This window comes from Phalangium opilio, unplaced genomic scaffold (assembly GCF_054372755.1).
Source record: "Phalangium opilio isolate 3A_F unplaced genomic scaffold, DU_Popi_V2 ptg000046l_1, whole genome shotgun sequence".
NCBI lineage: Eukaryota > Metazoa > Arthropoda > Arachnida > Opiliones > Phalangiidae > Phalangium > Phalangium opilio.
In genome coordinates this window covers 2,373,922-2,396,533 of record NW_028324169.1, presented here as the reverse complement: position 1 = coordinate 2,396,533, position 22,612 = coordinate 2,373,922, and the positions used below count along the sequence as shown (strand labels likewise).

The following is a 22,612-nucleotide window of genomic DNA, read 5'->3' as shown; positions in this document are numbered from 1 at the left end:
CGAAAACTTTATAATAACACGTATCTATGGTGTAGTGGTTATCACGTCCGCTTTACACGCGGAAGGTCTCAGGTTCGAGCCCTGATAGATACATGTTTTGACCATCGTGATTAGACATAGTAATAAGCTAGATCTCTTCGAAAACTTTATAATAACACGTATCTATGTTGTAGTGGTTATCACGTCCGCTTTACACGCGGAAGGTCTCAGGTTCGAGCCCTGATAGGTACATGTTTTGACCATCGTGATTAGACATAGTAATAAGCTAGATCTCTTCGAAAACTTTATAATAACACGTATCTATGGTGTAGTGGTTATCACGTCCGCTTTACACGCGGAAGGTCTCAGGTTCGAGCCCTGATAGATACATGTTTTGACCATCGTGATTAGACATAGTAATAAGCTAGATCTCTTCGAAAACTTTATAATAACACGTATCTATGGTGTAGTGGTTATCACGTCCGCTTTACACGCGGAAGGTCCCAGGTTCGAACCCTGGTAGATACATGTTTTGACCATCGTGATTAGACATAATAATAAGGTAGATCTCTTCGAAAACCTAAATTAACACGTATCTATGGTGTAGTGGTTATCACGTCCGCCTAAAACGCGGAAGGTGTCAGGTTCGAGCCCTGATAGATACATGTTTTGACCATCGTGATTAGACATAGTAATAAGCTAGATCTCTTCGAAAACTTAAATTAACACGTGTCTGTAGTGTAGTGGTTATCACATCCGCTTTACACGCGGAAGATCCCAGGTTTGAGCCCTGGTAGATACATGTTTTGACCATCGTGATTAGACATAATAATAAGGTAGATATCTTCGAAAACTCACAATAACCAAGTATCTATGGAGTAGTGGTTATCACGTCCGACTAACACGCGGAAGGTCCCAGGTTCGTGCCCTGATAGATACATGTTTAGACCATCGTGATAAGACATAGTAATAAGCTAGATCTCTTCGAAAACTTAAATTAACACGTATCTATGGTGTAGTGGTTATCACGTCCGCTTTACACGCAGAAGGTCCCAGGTTCGAGTCCTGATAGATACATGTTTTGACCATCGTGATTAGACATAGTAATAAGCTACATCTCTTCGAAAACCTAAATTAACACATATCTATGGTGTAGTGGTTATCACGTCCGCTTTACACGCGGAAGGTCCCAGGTTCAAGCCCTGGTAGATACATGTTTTGCCCATCGTGATTAGACATAATAATAAGGTAGATCCCTTCGAAAACTCACAATAACCAAGTATCTATGGTGTAGTGGTTATCACGTCCGCCTAACACGCGGAAGTTCCCAGGTCCGTGCCCTGATAGATACATGTTTTGACCATCGTGATTAGACATAGTAATAAGCTAGATCTCTTCGAAAACTTTATAATAACACGTATCTATGGTGTAGTGGTTATCACGTCCGCTTTACACGCGGAAGGTCTCAGGTTCGAGCCCTGAAAGATACATGTTTTGACCATCGTGATTAGACATAGTAATAAGCTAGATCTCTTTGAAAACTTTAAAACAACACGTATCTATGGTGTAGTGGTTATCACGTCCGCTTTACACGCGGAAGGTCCCAGGTTCGAGCCCTGGTAGATACATGTTTTGACCATCGTGATTAGACATAATAATAAGGTAGATCTCTTCGAAAACTCATAATAACCAAGTATCTATGGTGTAGTGGTTATCACGTCCGACTAACACGCGGAAGGTCCCAGGTTCGTGCCCTAATAGATACATGTTTAGACTATCTTGATTAGACATAGTAATAAGCTAGATTTCTTCGAAAACTTAAATTAACACGTATCTATGGTGTAGTGGTTATCACGTCCGCTTTACACGCGGAAGGTCCCAGGTTCGAGCCCTGGTAGATACATGTTTTGCCCATCGTGATTAGACATAATAATAATAAGGTAGATCTCTTCGAAAACTCACAATAACCAAGTATCTATGGTGTAGTGGTTATCACGTCCGCCTAAAACGCGGAAGGTGTCAGGTTCGAGCCCTGATAGATACATGTTTTGACCATCGTGATTAGACATAGTAATAAGCTAGATCTCTTCGAAAACTTAAATTAACACGTATCTGTAGTGTAGTGGTTATCACATCCGCTTTACACGCGGAATATCCCAGGTTTGAGCCCTGGTAGATACATGTTTTGACCATCGTGATTAGACATAATAATAAGGTAGATCTCTTCGAAAACTCACAATAACCAAGTATCTATGGTGTAGTGGTTATCACGTCCGACTAACACGCGGAAGGTCCCAGGTTCGTTCCCTGATAGATACATGTTTAGACCATCGTGATTAGACATATTAATAAGCTAGATCTCTTCGAAAACCTAAATTACCACGTATCTATGGTGTAGTGGTTATCACGTCCGCTTTACACGCGGAAGGTCCCAGGTTCGAGCCCTGGTAGATACATGTTTTGACCATCGTGATTAGACATAGTAATAAGCTAGATCTCTTCGAAAACTTTATAATAACACGTATCTATGGTGTAGTGGTTATCACGTCCGCTTTACACGCGGAAGGTCTCAGGTTCGAGCCCTGATAGATACATGTTTTGACCATCGTGATTAGACATAGTAATAAGCTAGATCTCTTCGAAAACTTTATAATAACACGTATCTATGGTGTAGTGGTTATCACGTCCGCTTTACACGCGGAAGGTCTCAGGTTCGAGCCCTGATAGGTACATGTTTTGACCATCGTGATTAGACATAGTAATAAGCTAGATCTCTTTGAAAACTTTAAAACAACACGTATCTATGGTGTAGTGGTTATCACGTCCGCTTTACACGCGGAAGGTCCCAGGTTCGAGCCCTGGTAGATACATGTTTTGACCATCGTGATTAGACATAGTAATAAGCTACATCTCTTCGAAAACCTAAATTAACACGTATCTATGGTGTAGTGGTTATCACATCCGCTTTACACGCGGAAGGTCCCAGGTTCGAGCCCTGGTAGTTACATGTTTGGATCATCGTGATTATACATAATAATAAGGTAGATCTCTTAGAAAACTCACAATAACCAAGTATCTATGGTGTAGTGGTTATCACGTCCGCCTAAAACGCGGAAGGTCCCAGGTTCGAGTCCTGATAGATACATGTTTTGACCATCGTGATTAGACATAGTAATAAGCTACATCTCTTCGAAAACCTAAATTAACACGTATCTATGGTGTAGTGGTTATCACGTCCGCTTTACACGCGGAAGGTCCCAGGTTCGAGCCCTGGTAGTTAAATGTTTGGATCATCGTGATTATACATAATAATAAGGTAGATCTCTTAGAAAACTCACAATAACCAAGTATCTATGGTGTAGTGGTTATCACGTCCGCCTAAAACGCGGAAGGTGTCAGGTTCGAGCCCTGATAGACACATGTTTTGACCATCGTGATTAGACATAGTAATAAGCTACATCTCTTCGAAAACCTAAATTAACACGTATCTATGGTGTAGTGGTTATCACGTCCGCTTTACACGCGGAAGGTCCCAGGTTCGAGCCCTGGTAGATACATGTTTTGCCCATCGTGATTAGACATAATAATAAGGTAGATCCCTTCGAAAACTCACAATAACCAAGTATCTATGGTGTAGTGGTTATCACGTCCGCCTAACACGCGGAAGTTCCCAGGTCCGTGCCCTGATAGATACATGTTTTGACCATCGTGATTAGACATAGTAATAAGCTAGATCTCTTCGAAAACTTTATAATAACACGTATCTATGGTGTAGTGGTTATCACGTCCGCTTTACACGCGGAAGGTCTCAGGTTCGAGCCCTGATAGATACATGTTTTGACCATCGTGATTAGACATAGTAATAAGCTAGATCTCTTCGAAAACTTTATAATAACACGTATCTATGTTGTAGTGGTTATCACGTCCGCTTTACACGCGGAAGGTCTCAGGTTCGAGCCCTGATAGGTACATGTTTTGACCATCGTGATTAGACATAGTAATAAGCTAGATCTCTTCGAAAACTTTATAATAACACGTATCTATGGTGTAGTGGTTATCACGTCCGCTTTACACGCGGAAGGTCTCAGGTTCGAGCCCTGATAGATACATGTTTTGACCATCGTGATTAGACATAGTAATAAGCTAGATCTCTTCGAAAACTTTATAATAACACGTATCTATGGTGTAGTGGTTATCACGTCCGCTTTACACGCGGAAGGTCCCAGGTTCGAACCCTGGTAGATACATGTTTTGACCATCGTGATTAGACATAATAATAAGGTAGATCTCTTCGAAAACCTAAATTAACACGTATCTATGGTGTAGTGGTTATCACGTCCGCCTAAAACGCGGAAGGTGTCAGGTTCGAGCCCTGATAGATACATGTTTTGACCATCGTGATTAGACATAGTAATAAGCTAGATCTCTTCGAAAACTTAAATTAACACGTGTCTGTAGTGTAGTGGTTATCACATCCGCTTTACACGCGGAAGATCCCAGGTTTGAGCCCTGGTAGATACATGTTTTGACCATCGTGATTAGACATAATAATAAGGTAGATATCTTCGAAAACTCACAATAACCAAGTATCTATGGTGTAGTGGTTATCACGTCCGACTAACACGCGGAAGGTCCCAGGTTCGTGCCCTGATAGATACATGTTTAGACCATCGTGATAAGACATAGTAATAAGCTAGATCTCTTCGAAAACTTAAATTAACACGTATCTATGGTGTAGTGGTTATCACGTCCGCTTTACACGCAGAAGGTCCCAGGTTCGAGTCCTGATAGATACATGTTTTGACCATCGTGATTAGACATAGTAATAAGCTACATCTCTTCGAAAACCTAAATTAACACATATCTATGGTGTAGTGGTTATCACGTCCGCTTTACACGCGGAAGGTCCCAGGTTCAAGCCCTGGTAGATACATGTTTTGCCCATCGTGATTAGACATAATAATAAGGTAGATCCCTTCGAAAACTCACAATAACCAAGTATCTATGGTGTAGTGGTTATCACGTCCGCCTAACACGCGGAAGTTCCCAGGTCCGTGCCCTGATAGATACATGTTTTGACCATCGTGATTAGACATAGTAATAAGCTAGATCTCTTCGAAAACTTTATAATAACACGTATCTATGGTGTAGTGGTTATCACGTCCGCTTTACACGCGGAAGGTCTCAGGTTCGAGCCCTGAAAGATACATGTTTTGACCATCGTGATTAGACATAGTAATAAGCTAGATCTCTTTGAAAACTTTAAAACAACACGTATCTATGGTGTAGTGGTTATCACGTCCGCTTTACACGCGGAAGGTCCCAGGTTCGAGCCCTGGTAGATACATGTTTTGACCATCGTGATTAGACATAATAATAAGGTAGATCTCTTCGAAAACTCATAATAACCAAGTATCTATGGTGTAGTGGTTATCACGTCCGACTAACACGCGGAAGGTCCCAGGTTCGTGCCCTAATAGATACATGTTTAGACTATCTTGATTAGACATAGTAATAAGCTAGATTTCTTCGAAAACTTAAATTAACACGTATCTATGGTGTAGTGGTTATCACGTCCGCTTTACACGCGGAAGGTCCCAGGTTCGAGCCCTGGTAGATACATGTTTTGCCCATCGTGATTAGACATAATAATAATAAGGTAGATCTCTTCGAAAACTCACAATAACCAAGTATCTATGGTGTAGTGGTTATCACGTCCGCCTAAAACGCGGAAGGTGTCAGGTTCGAGCCCTGATAGATACATGTTTTGACCATCGTGATTAGACATAGTAATAAGCTAGATCTCTTCGAAAACTTAAATTAACACGTATCTGTAGTGTAGTGGTTATCACATCCGCTTTACACGCGGAATATCCCAGGTTTGAGCCCTGGTAGATACATGTTTTGACCATCGTGATTAGACATAATAATAAGGTAGATCTCTTCGAAAACTCACAATAACCAAGTATCTATGGTGTAGTGGTTATCACGTCCGACTAACACGCGGAAGGTCCCAGGTTCGTTCCCTGATAGATACATGTTTAGACCATCGTGATTAGACATATTAATAAGCTAGATCTCTTCGAAAACCTAAATTACCACGTATCTATGGTGTAGTGGTTATCACGTCCGCTTTACACGCGGAAGGTCCCAGGTTCGAGCCCTGGTAGATACATGTTTTGCCCATCGTGATTAGACATAATAATAAGGTAGATCTCTTCGAAAACTCACAATAACCAAGTATCTATGGTGTAGTGGTTATCACGTCCGCCTAACACGCTGAAGTTCCCAGGTCCGTGCCCTGATAGATACATGTTTTGACCTTCGTGATTAGACATAGTAATAAGCTAGATCTCTTCGAAAACTTTATAATAACACGTATCTATGGTGTAGTGGTTATCACGTCCGCTTTACACGCGGAAGGTCTCAGGTTCGAGCCCTGATAGAAACATGTTTTGACCATCGTGATTAGACATAGTAATAAGCTAGATCTCTTCGAAAACTTTATAATAACACGTATCTATGGTGTAGTGGTTATCACGTCCGCTTTACACGCGGAAGGTCCCAGGTTCGAGCCCTGGTAGATACATGTTTTGATCATCGTGATTATACATAATAATAAGGTAGATCTCTTAGAAAACTCACAATAACCAAGTATCTATGGTGTAGTGGTTATCACGTCCGCCTAAAACGCGGAAGGTCCCGGTTTCGAGCCCTGGTAGATACATGTTTTGACCATCGTGATAAGACATAATAATAAGGTAGATCTCTTCGAAAACTTTATATTAACACGTATCTATGGTGTATTTGTTATCACGTCCGCCTTGCACGTGGAAGGTCCCAGGTTCGAGCCCTGGTAGACACATGTTTTGACCATCGTGATTAGACATAATAATAAGGTAGATCTCTTCGAAAACTTTATAATAACACGTATCTATGGTGTAGTGGTTATCACGTCCGTTTTACACGCGGAAGGTCCCGGTTTCGAGCCCTGGTAGATACATGTTTTGACCCTTGTGATTAGACATAATAATAAGGTAGATCTCTTCGAAAACTCACAATAACCAAGTATCTATGGTGTAGTGGTTATCACGTCCGCCTAACACGCGGAAGGTCCCAGGTTCGAGCCCTGGTAGATTCATGCTTTGACCATCGTGATTAGACATAATAATAAGCTAGATCTCTTCTAAAACTTTATATTAACACAAATCTATGGTGTAGTGGTTATCACGTCCGCTTTACACGCGGAAGGTCTCAGGTTCGAGCCCTGATAGATACATGTTTTGACCATCGTGATTAGACATAGTAATAAGCTAGATCTCTTCGAAAACTTTATAAAAACATGTATCTATGGTGTAGTGGTTATCACGTCCGCTTTACACGCGGAAGGTCCCAGGTTCGAGCCCTGGTAGATACATCTTTTGATCATCGTGATTATACATAATAATAAGGTAGATCTCTTAGAAAACTCACAATAACCAAGTATCTATGGTGTAGTGGTTATCACGTCCGCCTAAAACGCGGAAGGTGTCAGGTTCGAGCCCTGATAGATACATGTTTTGACCATCGTGATTAGACAAAGTAATAAGCTAGATCTCTTCGAAAACTTAAATTAACACGTATCTATAGTGTAGTGGGTATCACGTCCGCTTTACACGCGGAAGGTCCCAGGTTTGAGCCCTGGTAGATACATGTTTTGACCATCGTGATTAGACATAATAATAAGGTAGATCTCTTCGAAAACTCACAATAACCAAGTATCTATGGTGTAGTGGTTATCACGTCCGACTAACACGCGGAAGGTCCCAGGTTCGAGTCCTGATAGATACATGTTTTGACCATCGTGATTAGACATAGTAATAAGCTACATCTCTTCGAAAACCTAAATTAACACATATCTATGGTGTAGTGGTTATCACGTCCGCTTTACACGCGGAAGGTCCCAGGTTCGAGCCCTGGTAGATACATGTTTTGCCCATCGTGATTAGACATAATAATAAGGTAGATCTCTTCGAAAACTCACAATAACCAAGTATCTATGGTGTAGTGGTTATCACGTCCGCCTAACACGCGGAAGGTCCCAGGTTCGTGCCCTGATAGATACATGTTTTGACCATCGTGATTAGACATAGTAATAAGCTAGATCTCTTCGAAAACTTTATAATAACACGTATCTATGGTGTAGTGGTTATCACGTCCGCTTTACACGCGGAAGGTCTCAGGTTCGAGCCCTGATAGATACATGTTTTGACCATCGTGATTAGACATAGTAATAAGCTAGATCTCTTCGAAAACTTCATAATAACACGTATCTATGGTGTAGTGGTTATCACGTCCGCTTTACACGCGGAAGGTCCCAGGTTCGAGCCATGGTAGATACATGTTTTGACCATCGTGATTAGACATAATAATAAGGTAGATCTCTTCGAAAACTCATAATAACCAAGTATCTATGGTGTAGTGGTTATCACGTCCGACTAACACGCGGAAGGTCCCAGGTTCGTGCCCTGATAGATACATGTTTAGACCATCGTGATTAGACATAGTAATAAGCTAGATCTCTTCGAAAACTTAAATTAACACGTATCTATGGTGTAGTGGTTATCACGTCCGCTTTACACGCGGAAGGTCCCAGGTTCGAGTCCTAATAGATACATGTTTTGACCATCGTGATTAGACATAGTAATAAGCTACATCTCTTCGAAAACCTAAATTAACACGTATCTAGGGTGTAGTGGTTATCACGTCCGCTTTACACGCGGAAGGTCCCAGGTTCGAGTCCTGATAGATACATGTTTTGACCATCGTGATTAGACATAGTAATAAGCTACATCTCTTCGAAAACCTAAATTAACACGTATTTATGGTGTAGTGGTTATCACGTCCGCTTTACACGCGGAAGGTCCCAGGTTCGAACCCTGGAAGATACATGTTTTGCCCATCGTGATTAGACATAATAATAAGGTAGATCTCTTCGAAAACTCACAATAACCAAGTATCTATGGTGTAGTGGTTATCACGTCCGCCTAAAACGCGGAAGGTGTCAGGTTCGAGCCCTGATAGATACATGTTTTGACCATCGTGATTAGACATAGTAATAAGCTAGATCTCTTCGAAAACTTAAATTAACACGTATCTGTAGTGTAGTGGTTATCACATCCGCTTTACACGCGGAAGATCCCAGGTTTGAGCCCTGGTAGATACATGTTTTGACCATCGTGATTAGACATAATAATAAGGTAGATCTCTTCGAAAACTCACAATAACCAAGTATCTATGGTGTAGTGGTTATCACGTCCGACTAACACGCGGAAGGTCCCAGGTTCGTGCCCTGATAGATACATGTTTAGACCATCGTGATTAGACATAGTAATAAGCTAGATCTCTTCGAAAACTTAAATAAACACGTATCTATGGTGTAGTGGTTATCACGTCCGCTTTACACGCGGAAGGTCCCAGGTTCGAGTCCTGATAGATACATGTTTTGACCATCGTGATTAGACATAGTAATAAGCTACATCTCTTCGAAAACCTAAATTAACACGTATCTGTGGTGTAGTGGTTATCACGTCCGCTTTACACGCGGAAGGTCCCAGGTTCGAGCCCTGATAGAAACATGTTTTGACCATCGTGATTAGACATAGTAATAAGCTAGATCTCTTCGAAAACTTTATAATAACACGTATCTATGGTGTAGTGGTTATCACGTCCGCTTTACACGCGGAAGGTCTCAGGTTCGAGCCCTGATAGAAACATGTTTTGACCATCGTGATTAGACATAGTAATAAGCTAGATCTCTTCGAAAACTTTATAATAACACGTATCTATGGTGTAGTGGTTATCACGTCCGCTTTACACGCGGAAGGTCCCAGGTTCGAGCCCTGGTAGATACATGTTTTGATCATCGTGATTATACATAATAATAAAGTAGATCTCTTAGAAAACTCACAATAACCAAGTATCTATGGTGTAGTGGTTATCACGTCCGCCTAAAACGCGGAAGGTCCCGGTTTCGAGCCCTGGTAGATACATGTTTTGACCATCGTGATAAGACATAATAATAAGGTAGATCTCTTCGAAAACTTTATTTTAACACGTATCTATGGTGTATTGGTTATCACGTCCGCCTTGCACGTGGAAGGTCCCAGGTTCGAGCCCTGGTAGACACATGTTTTGACCCTCGTGATTAGACATAATAATAAGGTAGATCTCTTCGAAAACTCACAATAACCAAGTATCTATGGTGTAGTGGTTATCACGTCCGCCTAACACGCGGAAGGTCCCAGGTTCGAGCCCTGGTAGATTCATGCTTTGACCATCGTGATTAGACATAATAATAAGCTAGATCTCTTCTAAAACTTTATATTAACACGCATCTATGGTGTAGTGGTTATCACGTCCGCTTTACACGCGGAAGGTCTCAGGTTCGAGCCCTGATAGATACATGTTTTGACCATCGTGATTAGACATAGTAATAAGCTAGATCTCTTCGAAAACTTTATAAAAACATGTATCTATGGTGTAGTGGTTATCACGTCCGCTTTACACGCGGAAGGTCCCAGGTTCGAGCCCTGGTAGATACATGTTTTGATCATCGTGATTATACATAATAATAAGGTAGATCTCTTAGAAAACTCACAATAACCAAGTATCTATGGTGTAGTGGTTATCACGTCCGCCTAAAACGCGGAAGGTGTCAGGTTCGAGCCCTGATAGATACATGTTTTGACCATCGTGATTAGACAAAGTAATAAGCTAGATCTCTTCGAAAACTTAAATTAACACGTATCTATAGTGTAGTGGGTATCACGTCCGCTTTACACGCGGAAGGTCCCAGGTTTGAGCCCTGGTAGATACATGTTTTGACCATCGTGATTAGACATAATAATAAGGTAGATCTCTTCGAAAACTCACAATATGGTGTAGTGGTTATCACGTCCGACTAACACGCGGAAGGTCCCAGGTTCGAGCCCTGGTAGATACATGTTTTGCCCATCGTGATTAGACATAATAATAAGGTAGATCTCTTCGAAAACTCACAATAACCAAGTATCTATGGTGTAGTGGTTATCACGTCCGCCTAACACGCGGATGGTCCCAGGTTCGTGCCCTGATAGATACATGTTTTGACCATCGTGATTAGACATAATAATAAGCTAGATCTCTTCGAAAACTTTATATTAACACGTATCTATGGTGTAGTGGTTATCACGTCCGCTTTACACGCGGAAGGTCTCAGGTTCGAGCCCTGATAGATACATGTTTTGACCATCGTGATTAGACATAGTAATAAGCTAGATCTCTTCGAAAACTTCATAATAACACGTATCTATGGTGTAGTGGTTATCACGTCCGCTTTACACGCGGAAGGTCCTAGGTTCGAGCCCTGGTAGATACATGTTTTGACCATCGTGATTAGACATAATAATAAGGTAGATCTCTTCGAAAACTCATAATAACCAAGTATCTATGGTGTAGTGGTTATCACGTCCGACTAACACGCGGAAGGTCCCAGGTTCGTGCCCTGATAGATACATGTTTAGACCATCGTGATTAGACATAGTAATAAGCTAGATCTCTTCGAAAACTTAAATTAACACGTATCTATGGTGTAGTGGTTATCACGTCCGCTTTACACGCGGAAGGTCCCAGGTTCGAGTCCTAATAGATACATGTTTTGACCATCGTGATTAGACATAGTAATAAGCTACATCTCTTCGAAAACCTAAATTAACACGTATCTATGGTGTAGTGGTTATCACGTCCGCTTTACACGCGGAAGGTCCCAGGTTCGAGTCCTGATAGATACATGTTTTGACCATCGTGATTAGACATAGTAATAAGCTACATCTCTTCGAAAACCTAAATTAACACGTATCTATGGTGTAGTGGTTATCACGTCCGCTTTACACGCGGAAGGTCCCAGGTTCGAACCCTGGTAGATACATGTTTTGCCCATCGTGATTAGACATAATAATAAGGTAGATCTCTTCGAAAACTCACAATAACCAAGTATCTATGGTGTAGTGGTTATCACGTCCGCCTAAAACGCGGAAGGTGTCAGGTTCGAGCCCTGATAGATACATGTTTTGACCATCGTGATTAGACATAGTAATAAGCTAGATCTCTTCGAAAACTTAAATTAACACGTATCTGTAGTGTAGTGGTTATCACATCCGCTTTACACGCGGAAGATCCCAGGTTTGAGCCCTGGTAGATACATGTTTTGACCATCGTGATTAGACATAATAATAAGGTAGATCTCTTCGAAAACTCACAATAACCAAGTATCTATGGTGTAGTGGTTATCACGTCCGACTAACACGCGGAAGGTCCCAGGTTCGTGCCCTGATAGATACATGTTTAGACCATCGTGATTAGACATAGTAATAAGCTAGATCTCTTCGAAAACTTAAATAAACACGTATCTATGGTGTAGTGGTTATCACGTCCGCTTTACACGCGGAAGGTCCCAGGTTCGAGTCCTGATAGATACATGTTTTGACCATCGTGATTAGACATAGTAATAAGCTACATCTCTTCGAAAACCTAAATTAACACGTATCTGTGGTGTAGTGGTTATCACGTCCGCTTTACACGCGGAAGGTCCCAGGTTCGAGCCCTGGTAGATACATGTTTTGCCCATCGTGATTAGACATAATAATAAGGTAGATCTCTTCGAAAACTCACAATAACCAAGTATCTATGGTGTAGTGGTTATCACGTCCGACTAACACGCGGAAGGTCCCAGGTTCGTGCCCTGATAGATACATGTTTAGACCATCGTGATTAGACATAGTAATAAGCTAGATCTCTTCGAAAACTTAAATAAACACGTATCTATGGTGTAGTGGTTATCACGTCCGCTTTACACGCGGAAGGTCCCAGGTTCGAGTCCTGATAGATACATGTTTTGACCATCGTGATTAGACATAGTAATAAGCTACATCTCTTCGAAAACCTAAATTAACACGTATCTGTGGTGTAGTGGTTATCACGTCCGCTTTACACGCGGAAGGTCCCAGGTTCGAGCCCTGGTAGATACATGTTTTGCCCATCGTGATTAGACATAATAATAAGGTAGATCTCTTCGAAAACTCACAATAACCAAGTATCTATGGTGTAGTGGTTATCACGTCCGCCTAACACGCGGAAGTTCCCAGGTCCGTGCCCTGATAGATACATGTTTTGACCATCGTGATTAGACATAGTAATAAGCTACATCTCTTCGAAAACCTAAATTAACACGTATCTATGGTGTAGTGGTTATCACGTCCGCTTTACACGCGGAAGGTCTCAGGTTCGAGCCCTGATAGAAACATGTTTTGACCATCGTGATTAGACATAGTAATAAGCTAGATCTCTTCGAAAACTTTATAATAACACGTATCTATGGTGTAGTGGTTATCACGTCCGCTTTACACGCGGAAGGTCCCAGGTTCGAGCCCTGGTAGATACATGTTTTGATCATCGTGATTATACATAATAATAAGGTAGATCTCTTAGAAAACTCACAATAACCAAGTATCTATGGTGTAGTGGTTCTCACGTCCGCCTAAAACGCGGAAGGTCCCGGTTTCGAGCCCTGGTAGATACATGTTTTGACCATCGTGATAAGACATAATAATAAGGTAGATCTCTTCGAAAACTTTATATTAACACGTATCTATGGTGTATTGGTTATCACGTCCGCCTTGCACGTGGAAGGTCCCAGGTTCGAGCCCTGGTAGACACATGTTTTGACCCTCGTGATTAGACATAATAATAAGGTAGATCTCTTCGAAAACTCACAATAACCAAGTATCTATGGTGTAGTGGTTATCACGTCCGCCTAACACGCGGAAGGTCCCAGGTTCGAGCCCTGGTAGATTCATGCTTTGACCATCGTGATTAGACATAATAATAAGCTAGATCTCTTCTAAAACTTTATATTAACACGCATCTATGGTGTAGTGGTTATCACGTCCGCTTTACACGCGGAAGGTCTCAGGTTCGAGCCCTGATAGATACATGTTTTGACCATCGTGATTAGACATAGTAATAAGCTAGATCTCTTCGAAAACTTTATAAAAACATGTATCTATGGTGTAGTGGTTATCACGTCCGCTTTACACGCGGAAGGTCCCAGGTTCGAGCCCTGGTAGATACATGTTTTGATCATCGTGATTATACATAATAATAAGGTAGATCTCTTAGAAAACTCACAATAACCAAGTATCTATGGTGTAGTGGTTATCACGTCCGCCTAAAACGCGGAAGGTGTCAGGTTCGAGCCCTGATAGATACATGTTTTGACCATCGTGATTAGACAAAGTAATAAGCTAGATCTCTTCGAAAACTTAAATTAACACGTATCTATGGTGTAGTGGTTATCACGTCCGCTTTACACGCGGAAGGTCCCAGGTTCGAGTCCTAATAGATACATGTTTTGACCATCGTGATTAGACATAGTAATAAGCTACATCTCTTCGAAAACCTAAATTAACACGTATCTATGGTGTAGTGGTTATCACGTCCGCTTTACACGCGGAAGGTCCCAGGTTCGAGTCCTGATAGATACATGTTTTGACCATCGTGATTAGACATAGTAATAAGCTACATCTCTTCGAAAACCTAAATTAACACGTATCTATGGTGTAGTGGTTATCACGTCCGCTTTACACGCGGAAGGTCCCAGGTTCGAACCCTGGTAGATACATGTTTTGCCCATCGTGATTAGACATAATAATAAGGTAGATCTCTTCGAAAACTCACAATAACCAAGTATCTATGGTGTAGTGGTTATCACGTCCGCCTAAAACGCGGAAGGTGTCAGGTTCGAGCCCTGATAGATACATGTTTTGACCATCGTGATTAGACATAGTAATAAGCTAGATCTCTTCGAAAACTTAAATTAACACGTATCTGTAGTGTAGTGGTTATCACATCCGCTTTACACGCGGAAGATCCCAGGTTTGAGCCCTGGTAGATACATGTTTTGACCATCGTGATTAGACATAATAATAAGGTAGATCTCTTCGAAAACTCACAATAACCAAGTATCTATGGTGTAGTGGTTATCACGTCCGACTAACACGCGGAAGGTCCCAGGTTCGTGCCCTGATAGATACATGTTTAGACCATCGTGATTAGACATAGTAATAAGCTAGATCTCTTCGAAAACTTAAATAAACACGTATCTATGGTGTAGTGGTTATCACGTCCGCTTTACACGCGGAAGGTCCCAGGTTCGAGTCCTGATAGATACATGTTTTGACCATCGTGATTAGACATAGTAATAAGCTACATCTCTTCGAAAACCTAAATTAACACGTATCTGTGGTGTAGTGGTTATCACGTCCGCTTTACACGCGGAAGGTCCCAGGTTCGAGCCCTGGTAGATACATGTTTTGCCCATCGTGATTAGACATAATAATAAGGTAGATCTCTTCGAAAACTCACAATAACCAAGTATCTATGGTGTAGTGGTTATCACGTCCGCCTAACACGCGGAAGTTCCCAGGTCCGTGCCCTGATAGATACATGTTTTGACCATCGTGATTAGACATAGTAATAAGCTACATCTCTTCGAAAACCTAAATTAACACGTATCTATGGTGTAGTGGTTATCACGTCCGCTTTACACGCGGAAGGTCTCAGGTTCGAGCCCTGATAGAAACATGTTTTGACCATCGTGATTAGACATAGTAATAAGCTAGATCTCTTCGAAAACTTTATAATAACACGTATCTATGGTGTAGTGGTTATCACGTCCGCTTTACACGCGGAAGGTCCCAGGTTCGAGCCCTGGTAGATACATGTTTTGATCATCGTGATTATACATAATAATAAGGTAGATCTCTTAGAAAACTCACAATAACCAAGTATCTATGGTGTAGTGGTTATCACGTCCGCCTAAAACGCGGAAGGTCCCGGTTTCGAGCCCTGGTAGATACATGTTTTGACCATCGTGATAAGACATAATAATAAGGTAGATCTCTTCGAAAACTTTATATTAACACGTATCTATGGTGTATTGGTTATCACGTCCGCCTTGCACGTGGAAGGTCCCAGGTTCGAGCCCTGGTAGACACATGTTTTGACCCTCGTGATTAGACATAATAATAAGGTAGATCTCTTCGAAAACTCACAATAACCAAGTATCTATGGTGTAGTGGTTATCACGTCCGCCTAACACGCGGAAGGTCCCAGGTTCGAGCCCTGGTAGATTCATGCTTTGACCATCGTGATTAGACATAATAATAAGCTAGATCTCTTCTAAAACTTTATATTAACACGCATCTATGGTGTAGTGGTTATCACGTCCGCTTTACACGCGGAAGGTCTCAGGTTCGAGCCCTGATAGATACATGTTTTGACCATCGTGATTAGACATAGTAATAAGCTAGATCTCTTCGAAAACTTTATAAAAACATGTATCTATGGTGTAGTGGTTATCACGTCCGCTTTACACGCGGAAGGTCCCAGGTTCGAGCCCTGGTAGATACATGTTTTGATCATCGTGATTATACATAATAATAAGGTAGATCTCTTAGAAAACTCACAATAACCAAGTATCTATGGTGTAGTGGTTATCACGTCCGCCTAAAACGCGGAAGGTGTCAGGTTCGAGCCCTGATAGATACATGTTTTGACCATCGTGATTAGACAAAGTAATAAGCTAGATCTCTTCGAAAACTTAAATTAACACGTATCTATAGTGTAGTGGGTATCACGTCCGCTTTACACGCGGAAGGTCCCAGGTTTGAGCCCTGGTAGATACATGTTTTGACCATCGTGATTAGACATAATAATAAGGTAGATCTCTTCGAAAACTCACAATATGGTGTAGTGGTTATCACGTCCGACTAACACGCGGAAGGTCCCAGGTTCGAGCCCTGGTAGATACATGTTTTGCCCATCGTGATTAGACATAATAATAAGGTAGATCTCTTCGAAAACTTTATATTAACACGTATCTATGGTGTAGTGGTTATCACGTCCGCTTTACACGCGGAAGGTCTCAGGTTCGAGCCCTGATAGATACATGTTTTGACCATCGTGATTAGACATAGTAATAAGCTAGATCTCTTCGAAAACTTCATAATAACACGTATCTATGGTGTAGTGGTTATCACGTCCGCTTTACACGCGGAAGGTCCCAGGTTCGAGCCCTGGTAGATACATGTTTTGATCATCGTGATTATACATAATAATAAGGTAGATCTCTTAGAAAACTCACAATAACCAAGTATCTATGGTGTAGTGGTTATCACGTCCGCCTAAAACGCGGAAGGTCCCGGTTTCGAGCCCTGGTAGATACATGTTTTGACCATCGTGATAAGACATAATAATAAGGTAGATCTCTTCGAAAACTTTATATTAACACGTATCTATGGTGTATTGGTTATCACGTCCGCCTTGCACGTGGAAGGTCCCAGGTTCGAGCCCTGGTAGACACATGTTTTGACCCTCGTGATTAGACATAATAATAAGGTAGATCTCTTCGAAAACTCACAATAACCAAGTATCTATGGTGTAGTGGTTATCACGTCCGCCTAACACGCGGAAGGTCCCAGGTTCGAGCCCTGGTAGATTCATGCTTTGACCATCGTGATTAGACATAATAATAAGCTAGATCTCTTCTAAAACTTTATATTAACACGCATCTATGGTGTAGTGGTTATCACGTCCGCTTTACACGCGGAAGGTCTCAGGTTCGAGCCCTGATAGATACATGTTTTGACCATCGTGATTAGACATAGTAATAAGCTAGATCTCTTCGAAAACTTTATAAAAACATGTATCTATGGTGTAGTGGTTATCACGTCCGCTTTACACGCGGAAGGTCCCAGGTTCGAGCCCTGGTAGATACATGTTTTGATCATCGTGATTATACATAATAATAAGGTAGATCTCTTAGAAAACTCACAATAACCAAGTATCTATGGTGTAGTGGTTATCACGTCCGCCTAAAACGCGGAAGGTGTCAGGTTCGAGCCCTGATAGATACATGTTTTGACCATCGTGATTAGACAAAGTAATAAGCTAGATCTCTTCGAAAACTTAAATTAACACGTATCTATAGTGTAGTGGGTATCACGTCCGCTTTACACGCGGAAGGTCCCAGGTTTGAGCCCTGGTAGATACATGTTTTGACCATCGTGATTAGACATAATAATAAGGTAGATCTCTTCGAAAACTCACAATATGGTGTAGTGGTTATCACGTCCGACTAACACGCGGAAGGTCCCAGGTTCGAGCCCTGGTAGATACATGTTTTGCCCATCGTGATTAGACATAATAATAAGGTAGATCTCTTCGAAAACTCACAATAACCAAGTATCTATGGTGTAGTGGTTATCACGTCCGCCTAACACGCGGATGGTCCCAGGTTCGTGCCCTGATAGATACATGTTTTGACCATCGTGATTAGACATAATAATAAGCTAGATCTCTTCGAAAACTTTATATTAACACGTATCTATGGTGTAGTGGTTATCACGTCCGCTTTACACGCGGAAGGTCTCAGGTTCGAGCCCTGATAGATACATGTTTTGACCATCGTGATTAGACATAGTAATAAGCTAGATCTCTTCGAAAACTTCATAATAACACGTATCTATGGTGTAGTGGTTATCACGTCCGCTTTACACGCGGAAGGTCCTAGGTTCGAGCCCTGGTAGATACATGTTTTGCCCATCGTGATTAGACATAATAATAAGGTAGATCTCTTCGAAAACTCACAATAACCAAGTATCTATGGTGTAGTGGTTATCACGTCCGCCTAAAACGCGGAAGGTGTCAGGTTCGAGCCCTGATAGATACATGTTTTGACCATCGTGATTAGACATAGTAATAAGCTAGATCTCTTCGAAAACTTAAATTAACACGTATCTGTAGTGTAGTGGTTATCACATCCGCTTTACACGCTGAAGATCCCAGGTTTGAGCCCTGGTAGATACATGTTTTGACCATCGTGATTAGACATAATAATAAGGTAGATCTCTTCGAAAACTCACAATAACCAAGTATCTATGGTGTAGTGGTTATCACGTCCGACTAACACGCGGAAGGTCCCAGGTTCGTGCCCTGATAGATACATGTTTAGACCATCGTGATTAGACATAGTAATAAGCTAGATCTCTTCGAAAACTTAAATAAACACGTATCTATGGTGTAGTGGTTATCACGTCCGCTTTACACGCGGAAGGTCCCAGGTTCGAGTCCTGATAGATACATGTTTTGACCATCGTGATTAGACATAGTAATAAGCTACATCTCTTCGAAAACCTAAATTAACACGTATCTGTGGTGTAGTGGTTATCACGTCCGCTTTACACGCGGAAGGTCCCAGGTTCGAGCCCTGGTAGATACATGTTTTGCCCATCGTGATTAGACATAATAATAAGGTAGATCTCTTCGAAAACTCACAATAACCAAGTATCTATGGTGTAGTGGCTATCACGTCCGCCTAACACGCGGAAGTTCCCAGGTCCGTGCCCTGATAGATACATGTTTTGACCATCGTGATTAGACATAGTAATAAGCTACATCTCTTCGAAAACCTAAATTAACACGTATCTATGGTGTAGTGGTTATCACGTCCGCTTTACACGCGGATGGTCTCAGGTTCGAGCCCTGATAGAAACATGTTTTGACCATCGTGATTAGACATAGTAATAAGCTAGATCTCTTCGAAAACTTTATAATAACACGTATCTATGGTGTAGTGGTTATCACGTCCGCTTTACACGCGGAAGGTCCCAGGTTCGAGCCCTGGTAGATACATGTTTTGATCATCGTGATTATACATAATAATAAGGTAGATCTCTTAGAAAACTCACAATAACCAAGTATCTATGGTGTAGTGGTTATCACGTCCGCCTAAAACGCGGAAGGTCCCGGTTTCGAGCCCTGGTAGATACATGTTTTGACCATCGTGATAAGACATAATAATAAGGTAGATCTCTTCGAAAACTTTATATTAACACGTATCTATGGTGTATTGGTTATCACGTCCGCCTTGCACGTGGAAGGTCCCAGGTTCGAGCCCTGGTAGACACATGTTTTGACCCTCGTGATTAGACATAATAATAAGGTAGATCTCTTCGAAAACTCACAATAACCAAGTATCTATGGTGTAGTGGTTATCACGTCCGCCTAACACGCGGAAGGTCCCAGGTTCGAGCCCTGGTAGATTCATGCTTTGACCATCGTGATTAGACATAATAATAAGCTAGATCTCTTCTAAAACTTTATATTAACACGCATCTATGGTGTAGTGGTTATCACGTCCGCTTTACACGCGGAAGGTCTCAGGTTCGAGCCCTGATAGATACATGTTTTGACCATCGTGATTAGACATAGTAATAAGCTAGATCTCTTCGAAAACTTTATAAAAACATGTATCTATGGTGTAGTGGTTATCACGTCCGCTTTACACGCGGAAGGTCCCAGGTTCGAGCCCTGGTAGATACATGTTTTGATCATCGTGATTATACATAATAATAAGGTAGATCTCTTAGAAAACTCACAATAACCAAGTATCTATGGTGTAGTGGTTATCACGTCCGCCTAAAACGCGGAAGGTGTCAGGTTCGAGCCCTGATAGATACATGTTTTGACCATCGTGATTAGACAAAGTAATAAGCTAGATCTCTTCGAAAACTTAAATTAACACGTATCTATAGTGTAGTGGGTATCACGTCCGCTTTACACGCGGAAGGTCCCAGGTTTGAGCCCTGGTAGATACATGTTTTGACCATCGTGATTAGACATAATAATAAGGTAGATCTCTTCGAAAACTCACAATATGGTGTAGTGGTTATCACGTCCGACTAACACGCGGAAGGTCCCAGGTTCGAGCCCTGGTAGATACATGTTTTGCCCATCGTGATTAGACATAATAATAAGGTAGATCTCTTCGAAAACTCACAATAACCAAGTATCTATGGTGTAGTGGTTATCACGTCCGCCTAACACGCGGATGGTCCCAGGTTCGTGCCCTGATAGATACATGTTTTGACCATCGTGATTAGACATAATAATAAGCTAGATCTCTTCGAAAACTTTATATTAACACGTATCTATGGTGTAGTGGTTATCACGTCCGCTTTACACGCGGAAGGTCTCAGGTTCGAGCCCTGATAGATACATGTTTTGACCATCGTGATTAGACATAGTAATAAGCTAGATCTCTTCGAAAACTTCATAATAACACGTATCTATGGTGTAGTGGTTATCACGTCCGCTTTACACGCGGAAGGTCCTAGGTTCGAGCCCTGGTAGATACATGTTTTGACCATCGTGATTAGACATAATAATAAGGTAGATCTCTTCGAAAACTCATAATAACCAAGTATCTATGGTGTAGTGGTTATCACGTCCGACTAACACGCGGAAGGTCCCAGGTTCGTGCCCTGATAGATACATGTTTAGACCATCGTGATTAGACATAGTAATAAGCTAGATCTCTTCGAAAACTTAAATTAACACGTATCTATGGTGTAGTGGTTATCACGTCCGCTTTACACGCGGAAGGTCCCAGGTTCGAGTCCTAATAGATACATGTTTTGACCATCGTGATTAGACATAGTAATAAGCTACATCTCTTCGAAAACCTAAATTAACACGTATCTATGGTGTAGTGGTTATCACGTCCGCTTTACACGCGGAAGGTCCCAGGTTCGAGTCCTGATAGATACATGTTTTGACCATCGTGATTAGACATAGTAATAAGCTACATCTCTTCGAAAACCTAAATTAACACGTATCTATGGTGTAGTGGTTATCACGTCCGCTTTACACGCGGAAGGTCCCAGGTTCGAACCCTGGTAGATACATGTTTTGCCCATCGTGATTAGACATAATAATAAGGTAGATCTCTTCGAAAACTCACAATAACCAAGTATCTATGGTGTAGTGGTTATCACGTCCGCCTAAAACGCGGAAGGTGTCAGGTTCGAGCCCTGATAGATACATGTTTTGACCATCGTGATTAGACATAGTAATAAGCTAGATCTCTTCGAAAACTTAAATTAACACGTATCTGTAGTGTAGTGGTTATCACATCCGCTTTACACGCGGAAGATCCCAGGTTTGAGCCCTGGTAGATACATGTTTTGACCATCGTGATTAGACATAATAATAAGGTAGATCTCTTCGAAAACTGACAATAACCAAGTATCTATGGTGTAGTGGCTATCACGTCCGACTAACACGCGGAAGGTCCCAGGTTCGTGCCCTGATAGATACATGTTTAGACCATCGTGATTAGACATAGTAATAAGCTAGATCTCTTCGAAAACTTAAATAAACACGTATCTATGGTGTAGTGGTTATCACGTCCGCTTTACACGCGGAAGGTCCCAGGTTCGAGTCCTGATAGATACATGTTTTGACCATCGTGATTAGACATAGTAATAAGCTACATCTCTTCGAAAACCTAAGTTAACACGTATCTATGGTGTAGTGGTTATCACGTTCGCTTTACACGCGGAAGGTCCCAGATTCGAGCCCTGGTAGATACATGTTTTGCCCATCGTGATTAGACATAATAATAAGGTAGATCTCTTCGAAAACTCACAATAACCAAGTATCTATGGTGTAGTGGTTATCACGTCCGCCTAACACGCGGAAGTTCCCAGGTCCG

General features: G+C 41.6%; 101 non-coding genes across 101 annotated transcripts; all 101 read left to right on the top strand.

Annotated features, from left to right (window-relative positions):
• The first annotated feature begins 20 nt into the window (after nt 1–20).
• TRNAV-UAC (transfer RNA valine (anticodon UAC)) lies at nt 21–93 on the top strand. Its single transcript has one exon. It is a non-coding gene; the product is annotated as a tRNA-Val (tRNA).
• A 203-nt stretch (nt 94–296) lies between these two features.
• Nucleotides 297–369, top strand: TRNAV-UAC (transfer RNA valine (anticodon UAC)). Its single transcript has one exon. It is a non-coding gene; the product is annotated as a tRNA-Val (tRNA).
• A 65-nt stretch (nt 370–434) lies between these two features.
• On the top strand, nt 435–507 carry TRNAV-UAC (transfer RNA valine (anticodon UAC)). Its single transcript has one exon. It is a non-coding gene; the product is annotated as a tRNA-Val (tRNA).
• Nucleotides 508–571: 64 nt separating this feature from the next.
• On the top strand, nt 572–644 carry TRNAF-AAA (transfer RNA phenylalanine (anticodon AAA)). Its single transcript has one exon. It is a non-coding gene; the product is annotated as a tRNA-Phe (tRNA).
• Nucleotides 645–1,120: 476 nt separating this feature from the next.
• Nucleotides 1,121–1,193, top strand: TRNAV-UAC (transfer RNA valine (anticodon UAC)). The gene has a single exon. It is a non-coding gene; the product is annotated as a tRNA-Val (tRNA).
• A 341-nt stretch (nt 1,194–1,534) lies between these two features.
• TRNAV-UAC (transfer RNA valine (anticodon UAC)) lies at nt 1,535–1,607 on the top strand. Its single transcript has one exon. It is a non-coding gene; the product is annotated as a tRNA-Val (tRNA).
• A 202-nt stretch (nt 1,608–1,809) lies between these two features.
• TRNAV-UAC (transfer RNA valine (anticodon UAC)) lies at nt 1,810–1,882 on the top strand. The gene has a single exon. It is a non-coding gene; the product is annotated as a tRNA-Val (tRNA).
• A 68-nt stretch (nt 1,883–1,950) lies between these two features.
• Nucleotides 1,951–2,023, top strand: TRNAF-AAA (transfer RNA phenylalanine (anticodon AAA)). Its single transcript has one exon. It is a non-coding gene; the product is annotated as a tRNA-Phe (tRNA).
• A 339-nt stretch (nt 2,024–2,362) lies between these two features.
• On the top strand, nt 2,363–2,435 carry TRNAV-UAC (transfer RNA valine (anticodon UAC)). The gene has a single exon. It is a non-coding gene; the product is annotated as a tRNA-Val (tRNA).
• A 65-nt stretch (nt 2,436–2,500) lies between these two features.
• Nucleotides 2,501–2,573, top strand: TRNAV-UAC (transfer RNA valine (anticodon UAC)). The gene has a single exon. It is a non-coding gene; the product is annotated as a tRNA-Val (tRNA).
• A 65-nt stretch (nt 2,574–2,638) lies between these two features.
• Nucleotides 2,639–2,711, top strand: TRNAV-UAC (transfer RNA valine (anticodon UAC)). Its single transcript has one exon. It is a non-coding gene; the product is annotated as a tRNA-Val (tRNA).
• Nucleotides 2,712–2,776: 65 nt separating this feature from the next.
• On the top strand, nt 2,777–2,849 carry TRNAV-UAC (transfer RNA valine (anticodon UAC)). The gene has a single exon. It is a non-coding gene; the product is annotated as a tRNA-Val (tRNA).
• A 64-nt stretch (nt 2,850–2,913) lies between these two features.
• TRNAV-UAC (transfer RNA valine (anticodon UAC)) lies at nt 2,914–2,986 on the top strand. The gene has a single exon. It is a non-coding gene; the product is annotated as a tRNA-Val (tRNA).
• Nucleotides 2,987–3,051: 65 nt separating this feature from the next.
• On the top strand, nt 3,052–3,124 carry TRNAF-AAA (transfer RNA phenylalanine (anticodon AAA)). Its single transcript has one exon. It is a non-coding gene; the product is annotated as a tRNA-Phe (tRNA).
• Nucleotides 3,125–3,326: 202 nt separating this feature from the next.
• On the top strand, nt 3,327–3,399 carry TRNAF-AAA (transfer RNA phenylalanine (anticodon AAA)). The gene has a single exon. It is a non-coding gene; the product is annotated as a tRNA-Phe (tRNA).
• A 64-nt stretch (nt 3,400–3,463) lies between these two features.
• Nucleotides 3,464–3,536, top strand: TRNAV-UAC (transfer RNA valine (anticodon UAC)). The gene has a single exon. It is a non-coding gene; the product is annotated as a tRNA-Val (tRNA).
• Nucleotides 3,537–3,739: 203 nt separating this feature from the next.
• On the top strand, nt 3,740–3,812 carry TRNAV-UAC (transfer RNA valine (anticodon UAC)). Its single transcript has one exon. It is a non-coding gene; the product is annotated as a tRNA-Val (tRNA).
• Nucleotides 3,813–4,015: 203 nt separating this feature from the next.
• Nucleotides 4,016–4,088, top strand: TRNAV-UAC (transfer RNA valine (anticodon UAC)). Its single transcript has one exon. It is a non-coding gene; the product is annotated as a tRNA-Val (tRNA).
• A 65-nt stretch (nt 4,089–4,153) lies between these two features.
• On the top strand, nt 4,154–4,226 carry TRNAV-UAC (transfer RNA valine (anticodon UAC)). Its single transcript has one exon. It is a non-coding gene; the product is annotated as a tRNA-Val (tRNA).
• A 64-nt stretch (nt 4,227–4,290) lies between these two features.
• TRNAF-AAA (transfer RNA phenylalanine (anticodon AAA)) lies at nt 4,291–4,363 on the top strand. The gene has a single exon. It is a non-coding gene; the product is annotated as a tRNA-Phe (tRNA).
• Nucleotides 4,364–4,839: 476 nt separating this feature from the next.
• On the top strand, nt 4,840–4,912 carry TRNAV-UAC (transfer RNA valine (anticodon UAC)). The gene has a single exon. It is a non-coding gene; the product is annotated as a tRNA-Val (tRNA).
• Nucleotides 4,913–5,253: 341 nt separating this feature from the next.
• TRNAV-UAC (transfer RNA valine (anticodon UAC)) lies at nt 5,254–5,326 on the top strand. The gene has a single exon. It is a non-coding gene; the product is annotated as a tRNA-Val (tRNA).
• A 202-nt stretch (nt 5,327–5,528) lies between these two features.
• Nucleotides 5,529–5,601, top strand: TRNAV-UAC (transfer RNA valine (anticodon UAC)). The gene has a single exon. It is a non-coding gene; the product is annotated as a tRNA-Val (tRNA).
• A 68-nt stretch (nt 5,602–5,669) lies between these two features.
• Nucleotides 5,670–5,742, top strand: TRNAF-AAA (transfer RNA phenylalanine (anticodon AAA)). Its single transcript has one exon. It is a non-coding gene; the product is annotated as a tRNA-Phe (tRNA).
• A 339-nt stretch (nt 5,743–6,081) lies between these two features.
• Nucleotides 6,082–6,154, top strand: TRNAV-UAC (transfer RNA valine (anticodon UAC)). The gene has a single exon. It is a non-coding gene; the product is annotated as a tRNA-Val (tRNA).
• Nucleotides 6,155–6,495: 341 nt separating this feature from the next.
• TRNAV-UAC (transfer RNA valine (anticodon UAC)) lies at nt 6,496–6,568 on the top strand. The gene has a single exon. It is a non-coding gene; the product is annotated as a tRNA-Val (tRNA).
• Nucleotides 6,569–6,633: 65 nt separating this feature from the next.
• On the top strand, nt 6,634–6,706 carry TRNAF-AAA (transfer RNA phenylalanine (anticodon AAA)). Its single transcript has one exon. It is a non-coding gene; the product is annotated as a tRNA-Phe (tRNA).
• Nucleotides 6,707–7,047: 341 nt separating this feature from the next.
• Nucleotides 7,048–7,120, top strand: TRNAV-AAC (transfer RNA valine (anticodon AAC)). The gene has a single exon. It is a non-coding gene; the product is annotated as a tRNA-Val (tRNA).
• A 203-nt stretch (nt 7,121–7,323) lies between these two features.
• TRNAV-UAC (transfer RNA valine (anticodon UAC)) lies at nt 7,324–7,396 on the top strand. Its single transcript has one exon. It is a non-coding gene; the product is annotated as a tRNA-Val (tRNA).
• A 65-nt stretch (nt 7,397–7,461) lies between these two features.
• On the top strand, nt 7,462–7,534 carry TRNAF-AAA (transfer RNA phenylalanine (anticodon AAA)). The gene has a single exon. It is a non-coding gene; the product is annotated as a tRNA-Phe (tRNA).
• Nucleotides 7,535–7,598: 64 nt separating this feature from the next.
• TRNAV-UAC (transfer RNA valine (anticodon UAC)) lies at nt 7,599–7,671 on the top strand. Its single transcript has one exon. It is a non-coding gene; the product is annotated as a tRNA-Val (tRNA).
• Nucleotides 7,672–7,873: 202 nt separating this feature from the next.
• TRNAV-UAC (transfer RNA valine (anticodon UAC)) lies at nt 7,874–7,946 on the top strand. Its single transcript has one exon. It is a non-coding gene; the product is annotated as a tRNA-Val (tRNA).
• A 203-nt stretch (nt 7,947–8,149) lies between these two features.
• Nucleotides 8,150–8,222, top strand: TRNAV-UAC (transfer RNA valine (anticodon UAC)). The gene has a single exon. It is a non-coding gene; the product is annotated as a tRNA-Val (tRNA).
• A 65-nt stretch (nt 8,223–8,287) lies between these two features.
• TRNAV-UAC (transfer RNA valine (anticodon UAC)) lies at nt 8,288–8,360 on the top strand. The gene has a single exon. It is a non-coding gene; the product is annotated as a tRNA-Val (tRNA).
• Nucleotides 8,361–8,974: 614 nt separating this feature from the next.
• Nucleotides 8,975–9,047, top strand: TRNAF-AAA (transfer RNA phenylalanine (anticodon AAA)). The gene has a single exon. It is a non-coding gene; the product is annotated as a tRNA-Phe (tRNA).
• A 339-nt stretch (nt 9,048–9,386) lies between these two features.
• Nucleotides 9,387–9,459, top strand: TRNAV-UAC (transfer RNA valine (anticodon UAC)). Its single transcript has one exon. It is a non-coding gene; the product is annotated as a tRNA-Val (tRNA).
• A 340-nt stretch (nt 9,460–9,799) lies between these two features.
• On the top strand, nt 9,800–9,872 carry TRNAV-UAC (transfer RNA valine (anticodon UAC)). The gene has a single exon. It is a non-coding gene; the product is annotated as a tRNA-Val (tRNA).
• Nucleotides 9,873–9,937: 65 nt separating this feature from the next.
• On the top strand, nt 9,938–10,010 carry TRNAF-AAA (transfer RNA phenylalanine (anticodon AAA)). Its single transcript has one exon. It is a non-coding gene; the product is annotated as a tRNA-Phe (tRNA).
• A 65-nt stretch (nt 10,011–10,075) lies between these two features.
• On the top strand, nt 10,076–10,148 carry TRNAA-UGC (transfer RNA alanine (anticodon UGC)). The gene has a single exon. It is a non-coding gene; the product is annotated as a tRNA-Ala (tRNA).
• A 65-nt stretch (nt 10,149–10,213) lies between these two features.
• TRNAV-AAC (transfer RNA valine (anticodon AAC)) lies at nt 10,214–10,286 on the top strand. Its single transcript has one exon. It is a non-coding gene; the product is annotated as a tRNA-Val (tRNA).
• Nucleotides 10,287–10,351: 65 nt separating this feature from the next.
• TRNAV-UAC (transfer RNA valine (anticodon UAC)) lies at nt 10,352–10,424 on the top strand. The gene has a single exon. It is a non-coding gene; the product is annotated as a tRNA-Val (tRNA).
• A 65-nt stretch (nt 10,425–10,489) lies between these two features.
• TRNAV-UAC (transfer RNA valine (anticodon UAC)) lies at nt 10,490–10,562 on the top strand. Its single transcript has one exon. It is a non-coding gene; the product is annotated as a tRNA-Val (tRNA).
• A 65-nt stretch (nt 10,563–10,627) lies between these two features.
• TRNAF-AAA (transfer RNA phenylalanine (anticodon AAA)) lies at nt 10,628–10,700 on the top strand. Its single transcript has one exon. It is a non-coding gene; the product is annotated as a tRNA-Phe (tRNA).
• Nucleotides 10,701–10,764: 64 nt separating this feature from the next.
• Nucleotides 10,765–10,837, top strand: TRNAV-UAC (transfer RNA valine (anticodon UAC)). Its single transcript has one exon. It is a non-coding gene; the product is annotated as a tRNA-Val (tRNA).
• A 329-nt stretch (nt 10,838–11,166) lies between these two features.
• TRNAV-UAC (transfer RNA valine (anticodon UAC)) lies at nt 11,167–11,239 on the top strand. Its single transcript has one exon. It is a non-coding gene; the product is annotated as a tRNA-Val (tRNA).
• A 65-nt stretch (nt 11,240–11,304) lies between these two features.
• On the top strand, nt 11,305–11,377 carry TRNAV-UAC (transfer RNA valine (anticodon UAC)). Its single transcript has one exon. It is a non-coding gene; the product is annotated as a tRNA-Val (tRNA).
• Nucleotides 11,378–11,716: 339 nt separating this feature from the next.
• TRNAV-UAC (transfer RNA valine (anticodon UAC)) lies at nt 11,717–11,789 on the top strand. Its single transcript has one exon. It is a non-coding gene; the product is annotated as a tRNA-Val (tRNA).
• Nucleotides 11,790–11,853: 64 nt separating this feature from the next.
• On the top strand, nt 11,854–11,926 carry TRNAV-UAC (transfer RNA valine (anticodon UAC)). Its single transcript has one exon. It is a non-coding gene; the product is annotated as a tRNA-Val (tRNA).
• A 65-nt stretch (nt 11,927–11,991) lies between these two features.
• Nucleotides 11,992–12,064, top strand: TRNAF-AAA (transfer RNA phenylalanine (anticodon AAA)). The gene has a single exon. It is a non-coding gene; the product is annotated as a tRNA-Phe (tRNA).
• A 339-nt stretch (nt 12,065–12,403) lies between these two features.
• TRNAV-UAC (transfer RNA valine (anticodon UAC)) lies at nt 12,404–12,476 on the top strand. Its single transcript has one exon. It is a non-coding gene; the product is annotated as a tRNA-Val (tRNA).
• Nucleotides 12,477–12,540: 64 nt separating this feature from the next.
• Nucleotides 12,541–12,613, top strand: TRNAV-UAC (transfer RNA valine (anticodon UAC)). The gene has a single exon. It is a non-coding gene; the product is annotated as a tRNA-Val (tRNA).
• A 202-nt stretch (nt 12,614–12,815) lies between these two features.
• On the top strand, nt 12,816–12,888 carry TRNAV-UAC (transfer RNA valine (anticodon UAC)). The gene has a single exon. It is a non-coding gene; the product is annotated as a tRNA-Val (tRNA).
• Nucleotides 12,889–12,952: 64 nt separating this feature from the next.
• TRNAV-UAC (transfer RNA valine (anticodon UAC)) lies at nt 12,953–13,025 on the top strand. The gene has a single exon. It is a non-coding gene; the product is annotated as a tRNA-Val (tRNA).
• A 340-nt stretch (nt 13,026–13,365) lies between these two features.
• On the top strand, nt 13,366–13,438 carry TRNAV-UAC (transfer RNA valine (anticodon UAC)). The gene has a single exon. It is a non-coding gene; the product is annotated as a tRNA-Val (tRNA).
• Nucleotides 13,439–13,503: 65 nt separating this feature from the next.
• Nucleotides 13,504–13,576, top strand: TRNAF-AAA (transfer RNA phenylalanine (anticodon AAA)). Its single transcript has one exon. It is a non-coding gene; the product is annotated as a tRNA-Phe (tRNA).
• Nucleotides 13,577–13,641: 65 nt separating this feature from the next.
• On the top strand, nt 13,642–13,714 carry TRNAA-UGC (transfer RNA alanine (anticodon UGC)). Its single transcript has one exon. It is a non-coding gene; the product is annotated as a tRNA-Ala (tRNA).
• Nucleotides 13,715–13,779: 65 nt separating this feature from the next.
• On the top strand, nt 13,780–13,852 carry TRNAV-AAC (transfer RNA valine (anticodon AAC)). The gene has a single exon. It is a non-coding gene; the product is annotated as a tRNA-Val (tRNA).
• Nucleotides 13,853–13,917: 65 nt separating this feature from the next.
• On the top strand, nt 13,918–13,990 carry TRNAV-UAC (transfer RNA valine (anticodon UAC)). The gene has a single exon. It is a non-coding gene; the product is annotated as a tRNA-Val (tRNA).
• Nucleotides 13,991–14,055: 65 nt separating this feature from the next.
• On the top strand, nt 14,056–14,128 carry TRNAV-UAC (transfer RNA valine (anticodon UAC)). Its single transcript has one exon. It is a non-coding gene; the product is annotated as a tRNA-Val (tRNA).
• Nucleotides 14,129–14,193: 65 nt separating this feature from the next.
• On the top strand, nt 14,194–14,266 carry TRNAF-AAA (transfer RNA phenylalanine (anticodon AAA)). The gene has a single exon. It is a non-coding gene; the product is annotated as a tRNA-Phe (tRNA).
• A 201-nt stretch (nt 14,267–14,467) lies between these two features.
• TRNAV-UAC (transfer RNA valine (anticodon UAC)) lies at nt 14,468–14,540 on the top strand. Its single transcript has one exon. It is a non-coding gene; the product is annotated as a tRNA-Val (tRNA).
• Nucleotides 14,541–14,604: 64 nt separating this feature from the next.
• TRNAV-UAC (transfer RNA valine (anticodon UAC)) lies at nt 14,605–14,677 on the top strand. Its single transcript has one exon. It is a non-coding gene; the product is annotated as a tRNA-Val (tRNA).
• A 65-nt stretch (nt 14,678–14,742) lies between these two features.
• TRNAF-AAA (transfer RNA phenylalanine (anticodon AAA)) lies at nt 14,743–14,815 on the top strand. The gene has a single exon. It is a non-coding gene; the product is annotated as a tRNA-Phe (tRNA).
• A 339-nt stretch (nt 14,816–15,154) lies between these two features.
• TRNAV-UAC (transfer RNA valine (anticodon UAC)) lies at nt 15,155–15,227 on the top strand. Its single transcript has one exon. It is a non-coding gene; the product is annotated as a tRNA-Val (tRNA).
• Nucleotides 15,228–15,291: 64 nt separating this feature from the next.
• Nucleotides 15,292–15,364, top strand: TRNAV-UAC (transfer RNA valine (anticodon UAC)). The gene has a single exon. It is a non-coding gene; the product is annotated as a tRNA-Val (tRNA).
• Nucleotides 15,365–15,704: 340 nt separating this feature from the next.
• On the top strand, nt 15,705–15,777 carry TRNAV-UAC (transfer RNA valine (anticodon UAC)). The gene has a single exon. It is a non-coding gene; the product is annotated as a tRNA-Val (tRNA).
• Nucleotides 15,778–15,842: 65 nt separating this feature from the next.
• On the top strand, nt 15,843–15,915 carry TRNAF-AAA (transfer RNA phenylalanine (anticodon AAA)). The gene has a single exon. It is a non-coding gene; the product is annotated as a tRNA-Phe (tRNA).
• Nucleotides 15,916–15,980: 65 nt separating this feature from the next.
• Nucleotides 15,981–16,053, top strand: TRNAA-UGC (transfer RNA alanine (anticodon UGC)). Its single transcript has one exon. It is a non-coding gene; the product is annotated as a tRNA-Ala (tRNA).
• A 65-nt stretch (nt 16,054–16,118) lies between these two features.
• Nucleotides 16,119–16,191, top strand: TRNAV-AAC (transfer RNA valine (anticodon AAC)). Its single transcript has one exon. It is a non-coding gene; the product is annotated as a tRNA-Val (tRNA).
• Nucleotides 16,192–16,256: 65 nt separating this feature from the next.
• Nucleotides 16,257–16,329, top strand: TRNAV-UAC (transfer RNA valine (anticodon UAC)). Its single transcript has one exon. It is a non-coding gene; the product is annotated as a tRNA-Val (tRNA).
• Nucleotides 16,330–16,394: 65 nt separating this feature from the next.
• On the top strand, nt 16,395–16,467 carry TRNAV-UAC (transfer RNA valine (anticodon UAC)). The gene has a single exon. It is a non-coding gene; the product is annotated as a tRNA-Val (tRNA).
• Nucleotides 16,468–16,532: 65 nt separating this feature from the next.
• On the top strand, nt 16,533–16,605 carry TRNAF-AAA (transfer RNA phenylalanine (anticodon AAA)). The gene has a single exon. It is a non-coding gene; the product is annotated as a tRNA-Phe (tRNA).
• Nucleotides 16,606–16,669: 64 nt separating this feature from the next.
• TRNAV-UAC (transfer RNA valine (anticodon UAC)) lies at nt 16,670–16,742 on the top strand. The gene has a single exon. It is a non-coding gene; the product is annotated as a tRNA-Val (tRNA).
• Nucleotides 16,743–16,933: 191 nt separating this feature from the next.
• TRNAV-UAC (transfer RNA valine (anticodon UAC)) lies at nt 16,934–17,006 on the top strand. Its single transcript has one exon. It is a non-coding gene; the product is annotated as a tRNA-Val (tRNA).
• A 65-nt stretch (nt 17,007–17,071) lies between these two features.
• Nucleotides 17,072–17,144, top strand: TRNAV-UAC (transfer RNA valine (anticodon UAC)). The gene has a single exon. It is a non-coding gene; the product is annotated as a tRNA-Val (tRNA).
• Nucleotides 17,145–17,209: 65 nt separating this feature from the next.
• On the top strand, nt 17,210–17,282 carry TRNAF-AAA (transfer RNA phenylalanine (anticodon AAA)). Its single transcript has one exon. It is a non-coding gene; the product is annotated as a tRNA-Phe (tRNA).
• Nucleotides 17,283–17,347: 65 nt separating this feature from the next.
• On the top strand, nt 17,348–17,420 carry TRNAA-UGC (transfer RNA alanine (anticodon UGC)). The gene has a single exon. It is a non-coding gene; the product is annotated as a tRNA-Ala (tRNA).
• Nucleotides 17,421–17,485: 65 nt separating this feature from the next.
• On the top strand, nt 17,486–17,558 carry TRNAV-AAC (transfer RNA valine (anticodon AAC)). Its single transcript has one exon. It is a non-coding gene; the product is annotated as a tRNA-Val (tRNA).
• A 65-nt stretch (nt 17,559–17,623) lies between these two features.
• Nucleotides 17,624–17,696, top strand: TRNAV-UAC (transfer RNA valine (anticodon UAC)). Its single transcript has one exon. It is a non-coding gene; the product is annotated as a tRNA-Val (tRNA).
• A 65-nt stretch (nt 17,697–17,761) lies between these two features.
• Nucleotides 17,762–17,834, top strand: TRNAV-UAC (transfer RNA valine (anticodon UAC)). The gene has a single exon. It is a non-coding gene; the product is annotated as a tRNA-Val (tRNA).
• Nucleotides 17,835–17,899: 65 nt separating this feature from the next.
• On the top strand, nt 17,900–17,972 carry TRNAF-AAA (transfer RNA phenylalanine (anticodon AAA)). Its single transcript has one exon. It is a non-coding gene; the product is annotated as a tRNA-Phe (tRNA).
• A 64-nt stretch (nt 17,973–18,036) lies between these two features.
• Nucleotides 18,037–18,109, top strand: TRNAV-UAC (transfer RNA valine (anticodon UAC)). The gene has a single exon. It is a non-coding gene; the product is annotated as a tRNA-Val (tRNA).
• Nucleotides 18,110–18,438: 329 nt separating this feature from the next.
• Nucleotides 18,439–18,511, top strand: TRNAV-UAC (transfer RNA valine (anticodon UAC)). The gene has a single exon. It is a non-coding gene; the product is annotated as a tRNA-Val (tRNA).
• A 65-nt stretch (nt 18,512–18,576) lies between these two features.
• TRNAV-UAC (transfer RNA valine (anticodon UAC)) lies at nt 18,577–18,649 on the top strand. Its single transcript has one exon. It is a non-coding gene; the product is annotated as a tRNA-Val (tRNA).
• A 65-nt stretch (nt 18,650–18,714) lies between these two features.
• TRNAF-AAA (transfer RNA phenylalanine (anticodon AAA)) lies at nt 18,715–18,787 on the top strand. Its single transcript has one exon. It is a non-coding gene; the product is annotated as a tRNA-Phe (tRNA).
• Nucleotides 18,788–19,126: 339 nt separating this feature from the next.
• On the top strand, nt 19,127–19,199 carry TRNAV-UAC (transfer RNA valine (anticodon UAC)). The gene has a single exon. It is a non-coding gene; the product is annotated as a tRNA-Val (tRNA).
• A 64-nt stretch (nt 19,200–19,263) lies between these two features.
• TRNAV-UAC (transfer RNA valine (anticodon UAC)) lies at nt 19,264–19,336 on the top strand. The gene has a single exon. It is a non-coding gene; the product is annotated as a tRNA-Val (tRNA).
• A 340-nt stretch (nt 19,337–19,676) lies between these two features.
• Nucleotides 19,677–19,749, top strand: TRNAV-UAC (transfer RNA valine (anticodon UAC)). The gene has a single exon. It is a non-coding gene; the product is annotated as a tRNA-Val (tRNA).
• Nucleotides 19,750–19,814: 65 nt separating this feature from the next.
• TRNAF-AAA (transfer RNA phenylalanine (anticodon AAA)) lies at nt 19,815–19,887 on the top strand. Its single transcript has one exon. It is a non-coding gene; the product is annotated as a tRNA-Phe (tRNA).
• A 65-nt stretch (nt 19,888–19,952) lies between these two features.
• Nucleotides 19,953–20,025, top strand: TRNAA-UGC (transfer RNA alanine (anticodon UGC)). The gene has a single exon. It is a non-coding gene; the product is annotated as a tRNA-Ala (tRNA).
• A 65-nt stretch (nt 20,026–20,090) lies between these two features.
• On the top strand, nt 20,091–20,163 carry TRNAV-AAC (transfer RNA valine (anticodon AAC)). Its single transcript has one exon. It is a non-coding gene; the product is annotated as a tRNA-Val (tRNA).
• A 65-nt stretch (nt 20,164–20,228) lies between these two features.
• On the top strand, nt 20,229–20,301 carry TRNAV-UAC (transfer RNA valine (anticodon UAC)). Its single transcript has one exon. It is a non-coding gene; the product is annotated as a tRNA-Val (tRNA).
• A 65-nt stretch (nt 20,302–20,366) lies between these two features.
• TRNAV-UAC (transfer RNA valine (anticodon UAC)) lies at nt 20,367–20,439 on the top strand. Its single transcript has one exon. It is a non-coding gene; the product is annotated as a tRNA-Val (tRNA).
• Nucleotides 20,440–20,504: 65 nt separating this feature from the next.
• TRNAF-AAA (transfer RNA phenylalanine (anticodon AAA)) lies at nt 20,505–20,577 on the top strand. Its single transcript has one exon. It is a non-coding gene; the product is annotated as a tRNA-Phe (tRNA).
• Nucleotides 20,578–20,641: 64 nt separating this feature from the next.
• Nucleotides 20,642–20,714, top strand: TRNAV-UAC (transfer RNA valine (anticodon UAC)). The gene has a single exon. It is a non-coding gene; the product is annotated as a tRNA-Val (tRNA).
• Nucleotides 20,715–21,043: 329 nt separating this feature from the next.
• Nucleotides 21,044–21,116, top strand: TRNAV-UAC (transfer RNA valine (anticodon UAC)). Its single transcript has one exon. It is a non-coding gene; the product is annotated as a tRNA-Val (tRNA).
• Nucleotides 21,117–21,181: 65 nt separating this feature from the next.
• Nucleotides 21,182–21,254, top strand: TRNAV-UAC (transfer RNA valine (anticodon UAC)). The gene has a single exon. It is a non-coding gene; the product is annotated as a tRNA-Val (tRNA).
• A 339-nt stretch (nt 21,255–21,593) lies between these two features.
• Nucleotides 21,594–21,666, top strand: TRNAV-UAC (transfer RNA valine (anticodon UAC)). The gene has a single exon. It is a non-coding gene; the product is annotated as a tRNA-Val (tRNA).
• Nucleotides 21,667–21,730: 64 nt separating this feature from the next.
• TRNAV-UAC (transfer RNA valine (anticodon UAC)) lies at nt 21,731–21,803 on the top strand. Its single transcript has one exon. It is a non-coding gene; the product is annotated as a tRNA-Val (tRNA).
• A 65-nt stretch (nt 21,804–21,868) lies between these two features.
• On the top strand, nt 21,869–21,941 carry TRNAF-AAA (transfer RNA phenylalanine (anticodon AAA)). The gene has a single exon. It is a non-coding gene; the product is annotated as a tRNA-Phe (tRNA).
• A 339-nt stretch (nt 21,942–22,280) lies between these two features.
• TRNAV-UAC (transfer RNA valine (anticodon UAC)) lies at nt 22,281–22,353 on the top strand. The gene has a single exon. It is a non-coding gene; the product is annotated as a tRNA-Val (tRNA).
• The last annotated feature ends 259 nt before the right edge of the window (nt 22,354–22,612 follow it).